The sequence below is a fragment of the Candoia aspera genome, chromosome 2, assembly GCF_035149785.1.
Source record: "Candoia aspera isolate rCanAsp1 chromosome 2, rCanAsp1.hap2, whole genome shotgun sequence".
In the NCBI taxonomy this organism is placed as follows: Eukaryota; Metazoa; Chordata; class Lepidosauria; order Squamata; family Boidae; genus Candoia; species Candoia aspera.
Window position 1 is genome coordinate 9,700,856 of NC_086154.1, and position 18,761 is coordinate 9,719,616.

Here is an 18,761-nt window from a genome sequence, read left to right on the forward strand (position 1 = left end):
TTGTCTCTATTTTGAAACTTAAAGTCTTAAAAAAAAGAAAATACTATTTCTGCAAAAGGAAATGTCCAGGAAGTTCTGCTGATAGCCAGATCCATGTAGTCAGCCTTTAATAAACTCACACTTTCCGCTTTTTCCCTCAGCCCTCATGTCGAATGTTTGACTAAGAAGAATCAGGCCACAAATTAAATAGTTGATTTCTCAGCAGGACTTTCAGTGGGAGATCAGAAATGAAATTCAAGGCTTCTCTACACACATCATCTTCGGCCTCATGTGGATTTTCTTGTGTTTGAGAAGGGAGGCACTTTGCGTTAAGCACTGTCCGCGGTCGTGGCGTGTGGATGGTTTCTCCCCTGTGTGTAAACCTACATGACTTATTAGGATAGATCTAGTAGTGAAACTTTTCCTACAATCCGGACACTCATACGATTTCTTCCTGTGTGAGTACTCTGGTGCACCACCAAGTGGGAATTGCGACTAAAACTTTTCCCACAATCCGGACACTCATATGGTTTCTCTCCTGTGTGAGTCCTCTGGTGGTACACCAGGCTGGAATTATGACTGAAACCGTTCCCACAATCTGGACACTCATACGGTTTCTCTCCTGTGTGAGTCCTCTGGTGTTTCACAAGGTCAGACTTCCAACTGAAACTTTTCCCACAATCTGGACACTCATGTGGTTTCTCTCCTGTGTGAGTGCTTTGGTGATACACCAGGCTGGAATTCTGACAGAAACTTTTCCCACAATCTGGACACTCATACGGTTTCTCTCCTGTGTGAATCCTCTGGTGCATCACCAGGCTGGAATTCTGACTGAAATTTTTCCCACAAACCGAACACTCATACGGTTTCTCTCCTGTGTGAGTCCTCTGGTGGTTCACCAGGTTGGAATTCTGACTGAAACTTTTCCCACAAACCGGACACTCATATGGTTTCTCTCCTGTGTGAGTCTTCTGGTGGTACACCAGACTGGAATTATGACTGAAACTTTTCCCACAATCCAGACACTCATATGGTTTCTCTCCTGTGTGAGTCCTCTGGTGGTTCACCAGGCTGGAATTCCGACTGAAACTTTTCCCACAAACCGGACACTCATATGGTTTCTCTCCTGTGTGAGTCTTCTGGTGTTTCACCAGGCTGGAATTATGACTGAAACCTTTCCCACAATCTGGACACTCATACGGTTTCTCTCCTGTGTGAGTCCTCTGGTGTTTCACCAGGTCAGACTTCCAACTGAAACTTTTCCCACAATCTGGACACTCATATGGTTTCTCTCCTGTGTGAGTTCTCTGGTGTTTCACCAGGCTGGAATTCCGACTGAAACTTTTCCCACAATCTGGACACTGATATGATTTCTCTCCTGTGTGAGTCCTCTGGTGGATCACCAGGTGGCAATTCCAACTGAAACTTTTCCCACAATCCGGACATTCAAATGATTTCTCTCCTGAGGCCTCTGGTGGTTCGCCCAGCGAGAATTCCGACTGAAACTTCCCACAATCCAGACACTCATATAGCTTTTCTCCTGTGTGAGTCCTCTGGTGTCTCAGCAGTTGGAAATTGCAACTAAAACTTTTCCCACAATCTGGACACTCATATGGTTTCTCTCCTGTGTGAGTCCTCTGGTGTTTCACCAGGTCACACTTCCAACTGAAACTTTTCCCACAATCTGGACACTCATATGGTTTCTCTCCTGTGTGAGTCCTCTGGTGGTTCACCAGGCTGGAATTCCGACTGAAACTTTTCCCACAAACCGGACACTCATATGGTTTCTCTCCTGTGTGAGTCTTCTGGTGGTACACCAGGCTGGAATTATGACTGAAACCTTTCTGACAATCTGGACACTCATACGGTTTCTCTCCTGTGTGAGTCCTCTGGTGTTTCACCAGGTCAGACTTCCAACTGAAACTTTTCCCACAATCTGGACACTCATATGGTTTCTCTCCTGTGTGAGTTCTCTGGTGTTTCACCAGGCTGGAATTCCGACTGAAACTTTTCCCACAATCTGGACACTGATATGGTTTCTCTCCTGTGTGAGTCCTCTGGTGGATTACCAGGTGGGAATTCCAACTGAAACTTTTCCCACAATCCGGACACTCAAATGATTTCTCTCCTGAGGCCTCTGGTGGTTCACCAGGCAGGAATTCCGACTGAAACTTCCCACAATCCAGACACTCATATAGCTTTTCTCCTGTGTGAGTCCTCTGGTGTCTCAGCAGTTGGAAATTGCGACTGAAACTTTTCCCACAATCAGGACACTCATATGGTTTCTCTCCTGTGTGAGTCCGCTGGTGTTTCACCAGGCTGGAATTCTGACAGAAACTTTTCCCACAATCTGGACACTCATATGGCTTCTCTCCTGTGTGAGTCCTCTGGTGTTTCGCCAGGTCAGACTTCCAACTGAAACTTTTCTCACAATCTGGACACTCATGTGGTTTCTCTCCTGTGTGAGTCCTCTGGTGCATCACCAGGCTGAAATTCTGACTGAAACGTTTCCCACAAACCGAACACTCATACGGTTTCTCTCCTGTGTGAGTCCTCTGGTGTTTCACCAGGCTGGAATTGTGACAGAAACTTTTCCCACAATCTGGACACTCATATGGTTTCTCTCCTGTATGAGACCTCTGGTGCATCACCAGCCTGAAATTCTGACTGAAACTTTTCCCACAATCCGGACACTCATACGGTTTCTCTCCTGTGTGAGTCCTCTGGTGTTTCACCAGGCTGGAATTCTGACAGAAACTTTTCCCACAATCTGGACACTCATACGGCTTCTCTCCTGTGTGAGTCCTCTGGTGTTTCGCCAGGTCAGACTTCCAACTGAAACTTTTCTCACAATCTGGACACTCATATGGTTTCTCTCCTGTGTGAGTTCTCTGGTGTTTCACCAGGCTGGAATTCCGACTGAAACTTTTCCCACAATCCGGACACTCATACGGTTTCTCTCCTGTGTGAGTCCTCTGGTGTTTCATCAGGTGAGACTTCCAACGGAAACTTTTCCCACAATCTGGACACTCATATGGTTTCTCTCCTGTATGAGTCCTCTGGTGCATCACCAGGCCCGGAATTCTGACTGAAACTTTTCCCACAATCCGGACACTCATAGAGTTTGTCTCCTGCGTGAGTCCTCTTTTGATTGACCAGGGTGGAGTGCTTGCTAAAGCTCTTGCTGCATTGAGGAAACTGGTAGGCCTCCTCGCCAGTGTAGGTCCTCTTGTGCATCATCAGCTGTCATCTGTAATGTGGGCTTTTCCCAGAAGATACACCTCTGTGGGGCTTTCCACCACTGATACTCTGGGATTCTCAAGGAGATCAAAATGATTTCTGATCCCTTGTTTTGTGGTGCTTTGATTCAAGCACCTGTTTCCTTCCTCAAGTATGAGACTTGCGTTACCGTCCGCCCTATGGGGCTATCCCAGTGACCTCTTCCTCCCCACTGACCTCCAGGTATTTCTCTTTTTCTGAATTTGGAAATTATCCCCCTTGACCTTTTCATGGAATATTTGAGTTCCACACAATCAATTTTTTCCAGCTCAAAAACTCTCTTCCTGTTTTTCTCTCCCTCGTCTGTCACCTGCTGGGCAAGGAGAAGAGTTTTGGGGTTCTCTGGAGAAAGTGAAAAAGTTTTGATTGCTGGCTGGATTTGCTTTCCTTTTTAATGCTGCTTGTGATTCTCAGTTGTCCAGAAGGCTCTTACTGGCATCGTTTTCATCTACAAGATTCACAGAAAAGTGTTAGTTTAATTATCAACTCTAAAATGGCTGCACAACATGTGCAAACAACAACAAAACAGCATACGTTAGAAAGAAAAAGTAAACGTGCCAAAGGCTAGATTAACCTCTAACATTCCTTATGATTCCTTTGACACACGGAAGACTAGCGATATCCATGTTCATATCCTGACATTCACTTGCTGGCTTGGGTCAATCACAGATTCTTAGCACTTAAAGGGTTATCATCGAGGATCTCTGGACATGCTGGGGATGGATTCTACACACACACACACACACACACACACACAGAGAGAAATACAAGTACGCACACCTGTGAATGTACGTATTTAGAAAATCCTTGTGAATTTCAGCCTGCAAAACGTCCCAGAAGCGGGTATGGTCAAACTTTTGGGGCTATTTTAGGAGGCTGGGGGGCTTCAACAGCTGAAATGGCCCCCAAAGCCTCTGCAAGATTGAAAGCACCAGTTTTGTCCATTCAACTCCTTTAAAGAAAAGAGCACAAAATCCTGTCCACAACCACTCTGGGGACATCACCGTACTATACAGGTAGTCCTCCTTTCTGATGGAAATTGAGACCGGCAACTCTGTCACTAAGCAGCTCGGTCATTAAGTCGCTCTCTGAGTGAGATGAGTGGGGAATAAATTGGATATATAAATTAAAAAATAAAGATGACATCACGGGAATGTGCTGACTTACAGCAGTTCTGGCTGCGGTCATTAAGCACAATGTCAAAGATCTGTGATACGTGAATGGAAGACCACTAGGAAATCCTGTGTTTGTTGGCTAGACTTGGCAGTAAAAGGAAACATCACTGTGGGTCATTAAGTGCAATGTTGTTACCTGGAATTTTTAGGCTTCATTATTAGCTTTTTGAAAAAGGTGATATTAGCATTTGAGGAGGTCATCCATGCCTTCTTTTCAAGTTCAAGAAACCATGTTTTCCTTTTACCCAAAACCCTTTCTTCCTTTTAGGTGCAAAAACTAGCCTTTTCAGCAACTAAACAACAGAGAGCGTATTCGGAAAGTCCTTGAATACACTTGCAAGTTTTAAGATGATACAAACATGGCCGGGAAAGGGAGTGACAGAACCCATAAATTTGCCACTTTGGGAATGTTACCTAGATTCAAAGTTTCCTGTTGTCCAATTCTCACATGTAATCAATGTCTGTTATTGTTTGATTGCTTGCCTTATGACGTATCACGTCTACTGAATGTATGTCATTTGTCTCTGCACCCTATAAAAGGACTTGACCCCCCCCCCCTTAACAAATGCTTTTGCTTTTCCCTGAATTGCTCTGTGATTCCTGTTTTCAGGTAGGCAAAATCCACTTTGCAAAGTCAGTCTCTCTCCCAAATTCAGGGACCAAGTTTTTATCAGGTCCAGCCAAACTCCGGGTGCCTCAGTTTGTAGGCAACAGTGCCACATGACCGTGACTTGCTTCAGGACCAGTTGGAAGACTCCTTTTCAGCGCCATCCTGACTTTGAATGGTCACTAAAGAAGTGGTATGCGAAGACTACGTGAACATTCCCGAATAGCTACTTTAAAAAAAAGCTGGTTTAAGCAGAGTTCAACCTATACATGGATGGGAGGTCTTTTGGAAGGACAAAAAACATCCCAGGAGACGGCAGTGGCAGGTCGGTCCCAGATTCTTGCCAAGAAAACAGCATCTCCATAAAGTCACAAGGAGTCAACACTGATGTGAAGGAGACTCTTTAAATCTCCCGACCGCCAGAAAAGCCACTTTTGCCACTTGGACTTTTTGTCTTTACTCTTTTTATATTAATTATTGTAATTTTATACTTTATATTTTATGATTGTTGTTTTAATTGATTGTTGTAAACCGCCCAGAGTCCCGCGATGGGAGGAGATGGGCGGGGACAAATTGGATGGATGGATGGATGGATGTGCATGCACCAGTTTCAAAGCGCGCAGCACCGGAGGAAGAAAATGCGGGGTGGGGAGGAATAAGGGGCAGCCGGCATTTCGCAGCGGAGTTGCTCCTCTGATTCTCTCCCACGGAGGAACGAGGCAGCCCCACGCACTCCCGGCCTGCCTCCCTCCCCACGCACTCCCGGCCTGCCTCCCTCCCGTCCGCCGCTCACCTTCCGGCCGCTGCTGCTCCGACCAGCCCCGGGAAGACCACAGAGCGCTCCTCCGCGCCGCTCTCCCCCCAGCTGGGACCTGGACCCGGAAGTTCCTCTGCCCTCCTCCTCTCTTCCAATATCCCCTCTAGCAATCCAATACTCTATCGTTTCAGCTCCCCCTCCCGTCGCATGTCGGTCCTCAGCAACCACCGACGCCGCCACTATATTGACAGCTTCCAAGGCGTGGGGGCTGCTTATTTCTTGAGCGCCATCTAGCGCCATGAGGCTGAAAAACACACTCGTCCGGTGTCTAGCCTCAGGCGTTGGCGAGATTTTTTGGTTGATTATGTGCAACCAAGTCGTTTTCGAGTCCCAGCGTGAATACATTTGCTCCATGACGATCTGTCCCCAACCTGTTTCCTGAGGCCTCCTAAGGGTGCACTCCTCACCACTGTAACGGAGCAAGAACCTTCCTTTGCAAGAAGGAGAACCAAACCAAGGGAAAGCATCCCGGGGGGAAAAGGTGTGCAAACAGGCAATGAAAAATGCACCTCCTTTAGCGATCAGTGAGGACTGTTCCAGCCAGTTAGACGCCTTGGGGCTACAGGATAACTCCGCAAAACGTACCTTTGCAACTGAGCAAAGCTTGAAGAGTGAAGCTTCACCCAGCAAAGCTTGAAGAGTGAAGCTTCACCCAGCGTAGCCTTTCAAGATTAGCTCAGGGCTGGGCCCAAAAGTTCATGAAGCACCTTTTGTGTGCGCAGTCCCCAAACGATTGCCAGCTTCATCCTATTAACAGAACCAATCGTGAAACACGCCACAAAACCTGGAAGCGACCAGCAGCAGTGCTTGCAAACCACAATTGAGGAAGGAGGTATTGTCTTTCTCTCATTGCAGAGCTTAAATCTCGCTAGATGGCAGAACTGCTCTGGGCAGCCTTCCCAATTCCCAGAGGAGTTCGCTTTCAGCCTTGAGGATTCTCAGGCCGCTTGGGCACAACACGTGGAGGGCAGGTCAAAAGCTGATTAAAAGATTCCTGGGCTTCTGCAGGGCTTGGCTCTCGGTGGAGATCAACCCCTCTCTACCTCCTAAAATTTCGTGCCTGATTTCCCGAGGCTCTAAAGGAAATATGACCTGGGAGCCCCAACAGGCCACAGGCTCCAAGGGAGCCAGCTTCACTCATGCTGGCCAGGGCTGCTTCAAAGCGCGCCCAGGTCTTGAAGCCGGTGTTCCCAGCAAGCCGGCTTTGTTCCTGCAGGAGGAGATTCTAAATCTGCTAAAGGCTGATCATACAAAGCCAAGATCCAGGATGTCTCATTCGGTAAGCACCGTGTTTGACTTACACTGGGAAGACTCAATTTCGAATTGCCGGTCAGTAACAAGCAAGTAGGGTTGATCCTTCGCTCTCTCTTTTTCACAATAATGTTAGTGATGAATGAAAAAGAAGCATTATGTATGAATCAAAATTGTTCCAGATAATAAGTCATACAAAGTTAAAGAAATCCAGAGGAGAAACAAATACTAAGCAAATGAATTGAAACATTTGATCTGGAGATGAGAACACACAACCTGTCCAGTTTGGGGGGCATTAGAGCCTTTCACGATGCAACTAATGGTCCTCATCAACCAGGGTACCTTTAGAAACATTACTGGACAGGAACAGCACCCCAGGCAGGGGCAATGCAACAATTCTTACTGCCTTGGAGAGGTTACTACCTGCTAGCAAAGGCCATTACACCCCCTTTACTAACAGAACAGTTTACTACAGGAAGTCCTTTAATAACCTGCAGTCACTACTATATCTCAAATGCAATGCAGGTACTCCTCAGTTACCAACCACAATGGGAACCGGCAGCTCCGTCGGTAAGCAACACAGTTGTAAAGCAAAACATCACATGACTGCACTGACTTCGGACGGCAGTTCCAGTTGTGGCCATCAAGCGTGATGTCACCCACAGTTAAGCGTGACGTCGCATCATCGAAAGTTGCACCTTCCTGCTGGGTACTCCATTGACTTTGCTTGTTGGAAGCCAGCAGGAAGGTACAAGGAGGTCCTCGTTTAACGACGGCAACTGGGACTGCTGAGGTTGCTGTTGCTAAGCGATATGGTCACCTCACTTCACAGAGTGGCTCTATTTTCGTAGGGTTTAAATTGAGATGGGGGGGCGAATGGAAGAGGAAGACAGAATCGCTATGCAGGGACACGTAACACTGAGGCAGGCTGGAAATACCTGATCGGTTAACAATTACAAAGTGTTAAAACCCCGTTGTGTTTACCTCCTTCTGAGCTCCCTCCTTGGTACCAATCAAATATATATCCCCACTCCTTTTCGCACTGAAAATGTTGCCTAGTCTGGCAATGAAACGTCTGCAAGAAAACAACAAGGCTCAGAGAGCACCAAGGACTCTACAACCATTAGAATGGAGGATTTCTTAGGGACGCTTGTGGCAGTGACAAAAGCCCTGTAAAGCTTCAGATGCAAAGGCTGCTCGGCCTTGCAGTTGAACATGAGGGGTGGGAGCTGCAGGAGTATTGAGCTCAGGAGAAAAGGCATCGTGGTTTTGAGCGTAGCATCTCCAGGTTTAGGAACAGCCCCTGCTCTCCATCGCTCCTTGGATCAGCAGCTTTCCTGGTTCCACTTCAAGGTAACAGGAGAAATCCCAGTCAGTGCCTTTCCCTTACCTTCTCGCCGCATTTTGCCAGGTGGCTGCACCTTCATTTCATTTACTATTTATTACTCAAATTTAATTACTGCCCACCTCCCCCAAAAGAGGGACTGGACTCTCCTGCGTCCTTTTCCAAGTTGGAGACAGTGATAGATGGTTTTACGTAGATAGAACTTAAATACAAATATATTTCATATTCATATATTCTATATTTCGCCTTGGTATTGTTGGAAGGAAATCTTACCAGGTCCGTTCCGACCCGGGAATAAAAGGACTCAGGGGGTTGCTTGGACAGAGGGGATCTTTATTATCATCTTTATTTTCCTGCGACGGTCAGAGAAATCAGCTGCCGGAGGTGGCTACACTGGCATTTTCCCCAGGAGCCCTTTATATAGGGAAGCTGGGCTCTTGTTAGCCGAAAAGGCAGGAAAGCGCTCCTCTTTAATAAGAACGTCTTTGGCCCGCGTCTTGCGAGGGGGCCTCCCAAGAGGCCGTGATTGTCCGACTAAAAGACTGGAGGCGTTTTTGTGGTTGCGAACCCCGTTGCTTTGTGGTTTCTGTCCTTGAGGAAATTAGGCCCCCGCTGAGCTGCGGCTTCTGCCTGCCGGGCTGAGACTATTGAAATGGGGGGAGTGGATTTTCCTCACCTTCATCAGGGAAACCTCGGCTAGTTTCCTTAGCCCTTTTGATTTAATTTCCTTGTTGAGTCTGATTAGCTTACTGGGGAATCTGTTTTACCCACTTGTGTTTTCCTGACACAATTCTATGTCCAGGTTTTCCTGTTCATATTTTAACCCTGACCTGTTGTGCTGTATTTCCCTGTGATTTCTATTCCTTTGCCTTGTCCGGAGGGGAAGTGGTTTTGGCGGGAAACAGCATTCAGGGAAAGGCCGGGGAAAGAGAGTTCGGAAAGGACGAGGAGGGGGACGCCTTGAACCCTTCTCACAATATCTTAGAACACTTGCACTTTTATTATGGCTCTGAAACCCTGTTCTGTTTCCTCGAAGACTTCTGTTGGCCTCCTTACTCTTCCTTTCTCACAGGCCTTGACAGATAGCTGTTACCGTAGAAACGAGATCAGGTGTACATTCCAAGGACAGAGGAAGGTATTGCTTAGTTAATGGTCAAGGGGCAGAAGGAAGGAAGGAAGGAAGGAAGGAAGGGAGGAAGGAAAGAAATGACGGAAGGAAGGGAGGGAGGGAGGGAGGGAGGGAGAAGGTTCCTTATACGGAAGAATGTTGAGGTGGTGTGGAATCAAGACAGGACTCAAGGCACAAATAATCAAGGCTGACCGCGGTCTTTATCGATACCGCACACACCGGAGGGGTCCTCACCAAGATGGTGGGTGCCTCCCCTGCAGACAGAAGCAATGCACTGATATCTACACGCTACAGAGAAGGAAACGATGGAAGTACACACAGTCATACGATGGCGGCAGCATACACGCATATTCACAAGCAACAGATCTCAAGTTCCGCTCTCTCCCACTTGCCTACTCTGAAGGAAGCCATTGTCCTAGTGGGAAGAAAACCCCGTGGATGCAGGGATTCCTGGGCTGCTCTAGGAACGTCCTGACAAAAGTCAGCAGGAGCTGCAGAAGCTGGTGTGAGATGGCCCCAAGGCTGTTGCCACATACCCTCTGTCATGCGCTGCCTGCCTCTGAATAATACTCAGACACTGGTTCGATGGATCAGGCTCTGGTTTATTCACAGCGCAGTTACAGCGTCGGAAGGAAAAAAGCTGAGAGTGACAGGAGCGCGCCGGTGCGGGGTTTAAATACCCCGCGCCGGTCAGCGCCCCCTCACTCGCGGTCACGTCACCCCCCTTTGTCCAATACGTTGCCCTGCCGGTGGGTGAGGGGTTGTGAGGCCCCGCTGGCGTTCCGGGATCGCCCATCATCGGGTTTTCTATTCATCCGGTGATTGCTGTCAGCTGGGCGATCCCCGTTGTATTGGCGCTGATGGCTCGGGTGTGCTCCGTGATCCGTTTAGTTATTGTTTGTTGGCCGTTAGTTAATGGTCAAGGGGCAGAAGGAAGGGAGGGAGGGAGGGAGGGAGGGAGGGAGGGAGGGAGGGAGGGAGGAAGGAAGGAAGGAAGGAAGGAAGGGAGGGAGGGAGGGAGGGAGGGAGGGAGGGAGGAAGAAGGTTCCTTATACGGAAGAAAGTTGAGGTGGTGTGGAATCAAGACAGGACTCAGGGCACAAATAATCAAGGCTGACCGCGGTCTTTATCGATACCGCACACACTGGAGGGGTCCTCACCAAGATGGTGGGTGCCTCCCCTGCAGACAAAAGCAACGCATGGGTATTGACACGCTACAGAGAAGGAAACGATGGAAGTACACATAGTCATACGATGGCGGCAGCATACACGCATATTCACAAGCAACAGATCTCAAGTTCCGCTCTCTCCCACTTGCCTACTCTGAAGGAAGCCATTGTCCTAGTGGGAAGAAAACCCTGTGAATACAGGGATTCCTGGGCTGCTCTAGGAACGTCCTGACAAAAGTCAGCAGGAGCTGCAGAAGCTGGTGTGAGATGGCCCCAAGGCTGTTGCCACATACCCTCCTTCCTTCCTTCCTATTTCTTTTCTATCCCTTTATTATTTTTACAAATAACTCAAGGTGGCAAACACACCTGTTACTCCTCCCTCCTCCCATTCTCCCCACAACCACCACCCTGCGAGGTGAGCTGGGCTGAGGGAGTGCATGGCTGGCCCAAAGTCCCCCAGCCGGCTTTCCTGCCTCAGGCGGGACTCGAATTCACCGCCTCCTGGCTTCTAGCCCGTTGCCGTCACCACCGGACACGGGAGTGACAGGTCGTGGCATTCGGTAAGCTGGCCCATTTGAGGTAGCCTGGTTCAACGACTGTTGCCCTCTGATGCACTGTTTTGCACAACTGGAGGTTACAAACCAACCAACAGACACAGGGGTTTTCGTAGAAAATAGATATATTCTTAGTAGGTTTTCTGGGGTCTAATTTATCTGTTCTTTTTATTGTAAAGGGGCTACTTGTTGGGTATTCCACTGTTCCCTTAGTGTCAGTGTTAATGGGTCTCTTTGCATCTTTGCATATTCAAATTCACTTAATATTCCTTCCTTTCTGGTCCGCACTTACTTCTTAAGCATGACATACATTATTATTAAGATTATCCTCACACTCATACCCATTGCCCCACTTTTTGCCTCCTGCGGGTTTGGGTGTACGCATGAGACATCTCCCAAAAGAAAAAATAGGAAGTCTGCGCAGGATGGTAATCAAAAGAAACAGACGAGCTGCCATAAACCCTTGCAGTAGCCAGCCAGCCATGGCCTCCACCAAGCCATTCCATTCCATTCCATTCCATTCCCTCTCTATTGTCCTGTTTAATCCCCCAAAGACGTCAGTATTCCGTAGGCACTTAGTATACTTTGCCCTCACTGGGGTGGATTCTAAATACTGTTTAGAATGCAAGATGTTGCATTATGGTATGGCCCCCTCAAAGATCCAGAGGCTTTTGAAGCATTTCAAGCATCTGCAGCTCCTGCCCACAATAACATGGGATGTCATAACAGGTGTGCACAAAAATATGGCACCAAAAAAGAGCGAGAGAGCGGAAGGAAGAGAGAATTAAATGTAATTTGAATATTTTAAAGCTTAACAACTTTGCAGAGGTTTACATTCGAAGCCACTCGGACCTTGAGGCTCAGGACAAAAGAGCCTCTTGCTTCCTCCCCACCCCCGGCCTGGTCCTGGTTGTTGGCTGTCCTTCTGCAAAGGGATCATATGGAAAGTGATCTACTAGGGGGAAAAAAAGTATTATAATCTGGTCACTGAACTGTGTTCCTGAAATGAACAAGCCTTGAATTCTTTGGTGTCTTCCGAACTCAGCAAAATCAGGATCATTCATCTGCATAGCTAAAATGCCATTTAATGGTTCCAAATAATTCTCCTCTCTTTACTTTTGGGAAAATATAAAAAGAAGCCCTGAGAGAGGGGTGGAAGAAATGGAAACATCTCCCATGTCTTGGGAAGGGAGCTTTGCCCTACCTTGGCCCCACGTTCACAGCAACTCTAACACTACCCAGTTTTTTCCTTCTCAAGAGCCATAAATGGTTCTTACACAGTGCATTTCTAGACATGAAACATCTTCCACTGTGCAGTTCTTCTCTCCCACCTCCACCACCGAGCGGGATGCAACAAAAGGCTCAGCCTCTTGGCGCTGCTGTCACCCACAGCCATCCAAGGCTAACAAGCAGGCACCTCCAGGCAAACACGATCACAGCAGGGGCTGTTCCTACACCTGGAGATCCTACGCTGAAAACCACGATGCCTTTTCTCCTCAGCTCACGATTCCTGCAGCTCTTAATCGTGTTCAACTGCAAGGCAGAACAGCCTTTCCATCTGAAACTTTACAGGGCTTTTGTCACTGCCACAAACGTCCCTACTAAATTCTCCATTCTAATGGTTGTAGAGTCCTTGGTGCTCTCTGAGCCTTGTTGTTTTCTTGCAGACGTTTCATTGCCAGACCAGGCAACATCTTTGGTGCGAAAAGGGAGTGGACTTTGCCCTCTGTTTATATACCATACTTTGCCCTGGTTGTTTGGTGGGGGTGTTCTTCTCTCCTTAAAAGTTCCTCGATTGGGCTGTTGTTTGCTGCTGGTTTGTTGACTGAGTTAATGCTTCCTAAATTAGGGTGTATTGTTCATCTGCTGTTAATCCCGGTGTTGATCTTTGCGTATGTGGGTGTTGATTGCTTCCAGGAATTCTCTTGCTTTTTTTGGATTTGGCTTGTTCTAGGATGCTCAGAGTTTCCCAGTTGAAGGTATGGTTGAGTCTGTCCATGTGTTGTGAGATGAAGGAGCTCATCGTGTCTTCTGACTGCCAGTTGGTGTTCGTGGATGCACTCTGCTAGTTTTCTGCCTGTCTGTCCCACATAGTGGCTGCTGTAGTCCTTACACTCTATGATGTAGATGACTCCTGTTTTTTCTTCTTGGGTTACTGGGTCATTTGGGTTGCGCAAGATGTTCTGCTTCAGCAAAGGATCGTTACCTTGTCGTGGTGCTGGAGCTTGAGCACCTCAATGATGCCATGAGCTAAACCGTGAAGGGCCACCCAAGACGGGAAGGTCATGACAGAGAGGTCAGACTAAATGCGATCCCTGGGGAAGGTAATGGCAACCCACCCCAGTATTCTTGCCGTGAAAACGAAATGGATCAGTACAACCAGAGATATGTTGGTATACCATTGGAAGATGAGACCCCCAGGTTGGAAGATGGTCAAATTGCTACTGGGGAGGAACAGAGGATGAGTTCAACTAGCCCCAGGCGTGATGACGCAGCTAACTCCAAACCGAAAGGACGGCTAGCGGCCGATGGTGCTGGTGGTGAACGGCGAATCCCATGTTCTAAGGATCAACACACCATTGGAACCTGGAATGTAAGATCTATGAGCCAGGGCAAATTGGATGTGGTTATTGGTGAGATGTCAAGATTAAAGATAGACATTTTGGGTGTCAGTGAACTGAAATGGACTGGAATGGGCCACTTCACATCAGATGACCACCAGATCTACTACTGTGGACAAGAGGACCACAGAAGAAATGGAGTAGCCTTCATAATTAATAGTAAAGTGGCTAAAGCAGTGCTTGGATACAATCCAAAAAACGAAAGAATGATCTCAATTCGAATTCAGGGCAAGCCATCGAACATCACAGTGATCCAAATATATGCCCCAACCACAGATGCTGAAGAAGCTGAAGTAGAGCAGTTCTATGAGGATCTGCAGCACCTACTGGACAACACGCCTAAAAGAGACGTTATTTTCATCACGGGAGACTGGAATGCTAAGGTGGGCAGTCAAATGACACCTGGAATTACAGGTAAGCATGGCCTGGGAGAACAAAACGAAGCAGGACATAGGCTGATAGAATTTTGCCAAGACAACTCACTCTGCATAACAAACACTCTCTTCCAACAACCTAAGAGACGGCTTTATACATGGACTTCACCAGATGGACAACACCGAAATCAGATTGACTACATCCCTTGCAGCCAAAGGTGGCGGACATCTATACAGTCGGTAAAAACAAGACCTGGAGCTGACTGTAGTTCAGATCACGAACGTCTTACTGAACAATTTAGGATCAGACTAAAGAGATTAGGGAAGACCCACAGATCAGCTAGATATGAGCTCACTAATATTCCTAAGGAATATGCAGTGGAGGTGAAGAATCGATTTAAGGGACCGGACTTAGTAGATAGGGTCCCGGAAGAACTATGGACAGAAGTTTGCAACATCGTTCAGGAGGCGGCAACAAAATACATCCCAAAGAAAGAGAACACCAAGAAGGCAAAATGGCTGTCTGCTGAGACACTAGAAGTAGCCCAAGAAAGAAGGAAAGCAAAAGGCAACAGTGATAGGGGGAGATATGCCCAATTAAATGCAAAATTCCAGAGGTTAGCCAGAAGAGATAAGGAATAATTTTTAAACAAGCAGCGCGCAGAAGTGGAAGAAGACAATAGAATAGGAAGGACAAGAGACCTCTTCCAGAACATTAGAAACGTCGGAGGTAAATTCCAGGCAAAAATGGGTATGATCAAAAACAAAGATCACAAAGACCTAGCAGAAGAAGAAAAGATCAAGAAAAGGTGGCAAGAATATACAGAAGACCTGTATAGGAAGGATAACAATATCGGGGGTAGCTTTGACGGTGTGGTCAGTGAGCTAGAGCCAGACATCCTGAAGAGTGAGGTTGAGTGGGCCTTAAGAAGCATTGCTAATAACAAGGCAGCAGGAGACGACGGCATCCCAGCTGAACTGTTCAAAATCTTGCAAGATGATGCTGTCAAGGTAATGCATGCTATATGCCAGCAAATTTGGAAAACACAAGAATGGCCATCAGATTGGAAGAAATCAACTTATATCCCCATACCAAAAAAGGGAAACACGAAAGAATGTTCAAACTATCAAACAGTGGCACTCATTTCACATGCCAGTAAGGTAATGCTCAAGATCCTGCAAGGTAGACTTCAGCAATTCATGGAGCGAGAATTGCCAGATGTACAAGCTGGGTTTAGAAAAGGCAGAAGAACTAGGGACCGAATTGCCAATATCCGATGGATAATGGAAAAAGCCAGGGAGTTTCAGAAAAACATCTATTTCTGTTTTATTGACTATTCTAAAGCCTTTGACTGTGTGGACCAGAACAAATTGTGGCAAGTTCTTAGTGGTATGGGGATACCAAGTCATCTTGTATGCCTCCTGAAGAATCTGTATAGTATAACGACCAAGTAGCAACAGTAAGAACAGACCACGGAACAACGGACTGGTTTAAGATTGGGAAAGGACTACGGCAGGGCTGTATACACTCACCCTACCTATTCAACTTGTACGCAGAACACATCATGCAACATGCTGGGCTTGAGAAATCCAAGGCTGGAGTTAAAATCGCTGGAAGAAACATTAACAATCTCAGATATGCAGATGATACCACTTTGATGGCTGAAAGCGAAGAGGAACTGAGGAGCCTTATGATGAAGGTGAAAGAAGAACGTGCAAAAGCTGGCTTGCAGCTAAACCTCAAAAAAACCAAGATTATGGCAACCAGCTTGATTGATAACTGGCAAATAGAGGGATAAATGTAGAAGCAGTGAAGGACTTTGTATTTCTAGGTGCGAAGATTACTGCAGATGCTGACTGCAGTCAGGAAATCAGAAGACGCTTAATCCTGGGGAGAAGAGCCATGACAAATCTCGATAAAATAGTTAAGAGCAGAGACATCACACTGACAACAAAGGTCTGCATAGTAAGGAAGGCTGAGAGAAGGAAGATCGATGCTTTTGAACTGTGGTGTTGGAGGAAAATTCTGAGAGTGCCTTGGACTGCAAGAAGATCACACCAGTCCATCCTCCAGGAAATCAAGCCAGACTGCTCACTGGAGGGAATATTAAAGGCAAAACTGAAATACTTTGGCCACATAATGAGAAGACAGGACAGCCTGGAGAAGATGTTGATGCTAGGGAGAGTGGAAGGCAAAAGGATGCCATCATTTCCTCTGTTGATGAGGATGTCCAAGAAGGGTAGTGCGTTGTTATTGCCTTCTTCCCTTGTGAATTTTATTCCTTTGAAGATGGTTGATGGTTGATGGTTTCATGTGTTTCCTCCAGTTGTTCCTTTTTTATTATGATGAAGGTGTCATCTACATACAGGATATGTAGGACAGACAGGCAGAAAACTAGCAGAGCGCATCCATGAACACCAACTAGCAGTCAGAGGACACGATGAAAACTCCTTAATCTCACAACACATGGACAGACTCAACCATACCTTCAACTGGGAAACTGAGAGCATCCTAGACCAAGCCAAATCCAAAAACGCCAGAGAATTCCTGCAAGTGTGGCACTCAGACAAAGCAGCCATCAACAGAAACATAGAGGTAAACAACATATAAATACCATTCAAGGGAGACATTAGAAAAACCAGAAGACCAGAACACCTCCTTGGCAGCAATCAACAGCCTGATATGCAAAGAGTAGCACCAGATGAACAATTACAATATACCTTAATGGCCAGACTGAAGAAGCTGCTTGGAAAGATTTCTACCAAAAGGAAAGAAAGCCAGTTGCCATGACACAACCTACAGACAATTCCACCTGGATGACTGAGAATCGTCATCGCCATACCTTAATCAAGGAAATATTAACTCAGTCGATCAACCAAGCAGCAAACAACAGCCCAATCAAGGAACTCCTAAGGTGAGAACTCCAGAGGACTCTCCTGTGTGAGTCCTCTGGTGTATCACCAGGTCAGAATTCTGACTGAAACCTTTCCCACAATCCAGACACTTATACGGTTTCTCTCCTGTGTGAGTCCTCCGATGTATCACAAGGTAGGACTTCCAATGGAAACGTTTCCCACAATCCGGACACTCATACAGTTTCTCTCCTGTGTGAGTCCTCTGGTGGGTCACCAGGTGGGAATTCTTACTGAAACCTTTCCAACAATCCGGACACTCATACGGTTTCTCTCCTTTGTGAGTCCTACGATGTATCACAAGGTAGAACTTCCAACTGAAACTTTTCCCACAATCCAGGCACTGATAGGGTTTCTCTCCTGTGTGAGTTCTCTGGTGTATCACCAGGGTCGATTTTGAACTGAAACTTTCCCCACAGTCCGGACACTCATATGGTTTCTCTCCTGTGTGAGTCCTCTGGTGTACCAACAGGTGGGACTTATGACTGAAACCTTTCCCACAAACTGAACACTCATAAGGTTTCTCTCCTGTGTGAGTCCTCTGGTGTATCACCAGGTAGGAACTCTGACTGAAATGTTTCCCACAATCCACTCATACGGTTTCTCTCCTGTGTGAATCCTCTGGTGTATCACCAGAGTGTAATTCTGACTGAAAGCTTTCCCACAATCCTGACATTCATATGGTTTCTCTCCTGTGTGAGTCCTCTGGTGTTTCACTAGCACAGACCTCACACTGAAACTTTTCCCACAATCCGGACACTCATGTGTTTTCTTCCCTGTGTGAGTCCTCTGGTGTATCAACAAGTGAGAATTATGACTAAAACTTTGCCCACAATCCAGGCACTGATATGGTTTCTCCCCAGTGTGTGCGCTCTTGTGTTTTACCAGGGTGTCGTGCCTGCTAAAGCTTTTGCCACAGAGAGGGCACTGGTAGGGGTCCTTTCCAGGGTGGGTCCTTCGATGAGCCTGCAGGGAGCTCTTCCACGTGAAGCTTTTGCCGCATTCAGAGCATTTGTATGGCTTTTTTCTGCTGTAGATCCTCTTGTCCATCATCAGCCGTGAACTGCAGTCTCTGGTCCTCGCACAAATTTCTCTTTTTCTGAATTGGGAAATGTTGATTGCTGGCTTGATTTGCTTTCCTTTTTAACGCTGCTTGTGATTCTTAGTTGTCCAGAAGGCTCTTTTTGTCTATAAGATTCACATAAAAGGGTTAGTTTAATTATTGCTTATGAACTGGCTGCACAACGTGTGAAAACAACAACAAAAAAGCTTACATGACAATGGATTTTGACTTCTGGTGGGGGATGAATGGCAGACTGACCGGTTCCTCCCAATCTCCGGTAGGGGAATCAACATCATGGCATGTTTTGGTCGCTGCGGCAGGACCCTTTGATCCCAGAAACATTCTCCGGATAAAGGAGAAGTCCAGGAATCATCCCTTGTGTCCTCCTGACAGCTGCTTCTAGCCAGCAGATTGTGAAACAGTGTTCCTCCGACCAAATGTGGAGTGGAGCAGCTGGGAGGTGGGGCTGTCATCTTCTCCAGGCT

The 18,761-nt window shown here is 46.9% G+C and overlaps 1 pseudogene; it reads right to left on the reverse strand.

Moving 5' to 3' along the window:
• Nucleotides 1-234: 234 nt before the first annotated feature.
• Nucleotides 235-18,539, reverse strand: LOC134489831 (zinc finger protein 721-like; annotated as a pseudogene).
• Nucleotides 18,540-18,761: the final 222 nt, after the last annotated feature.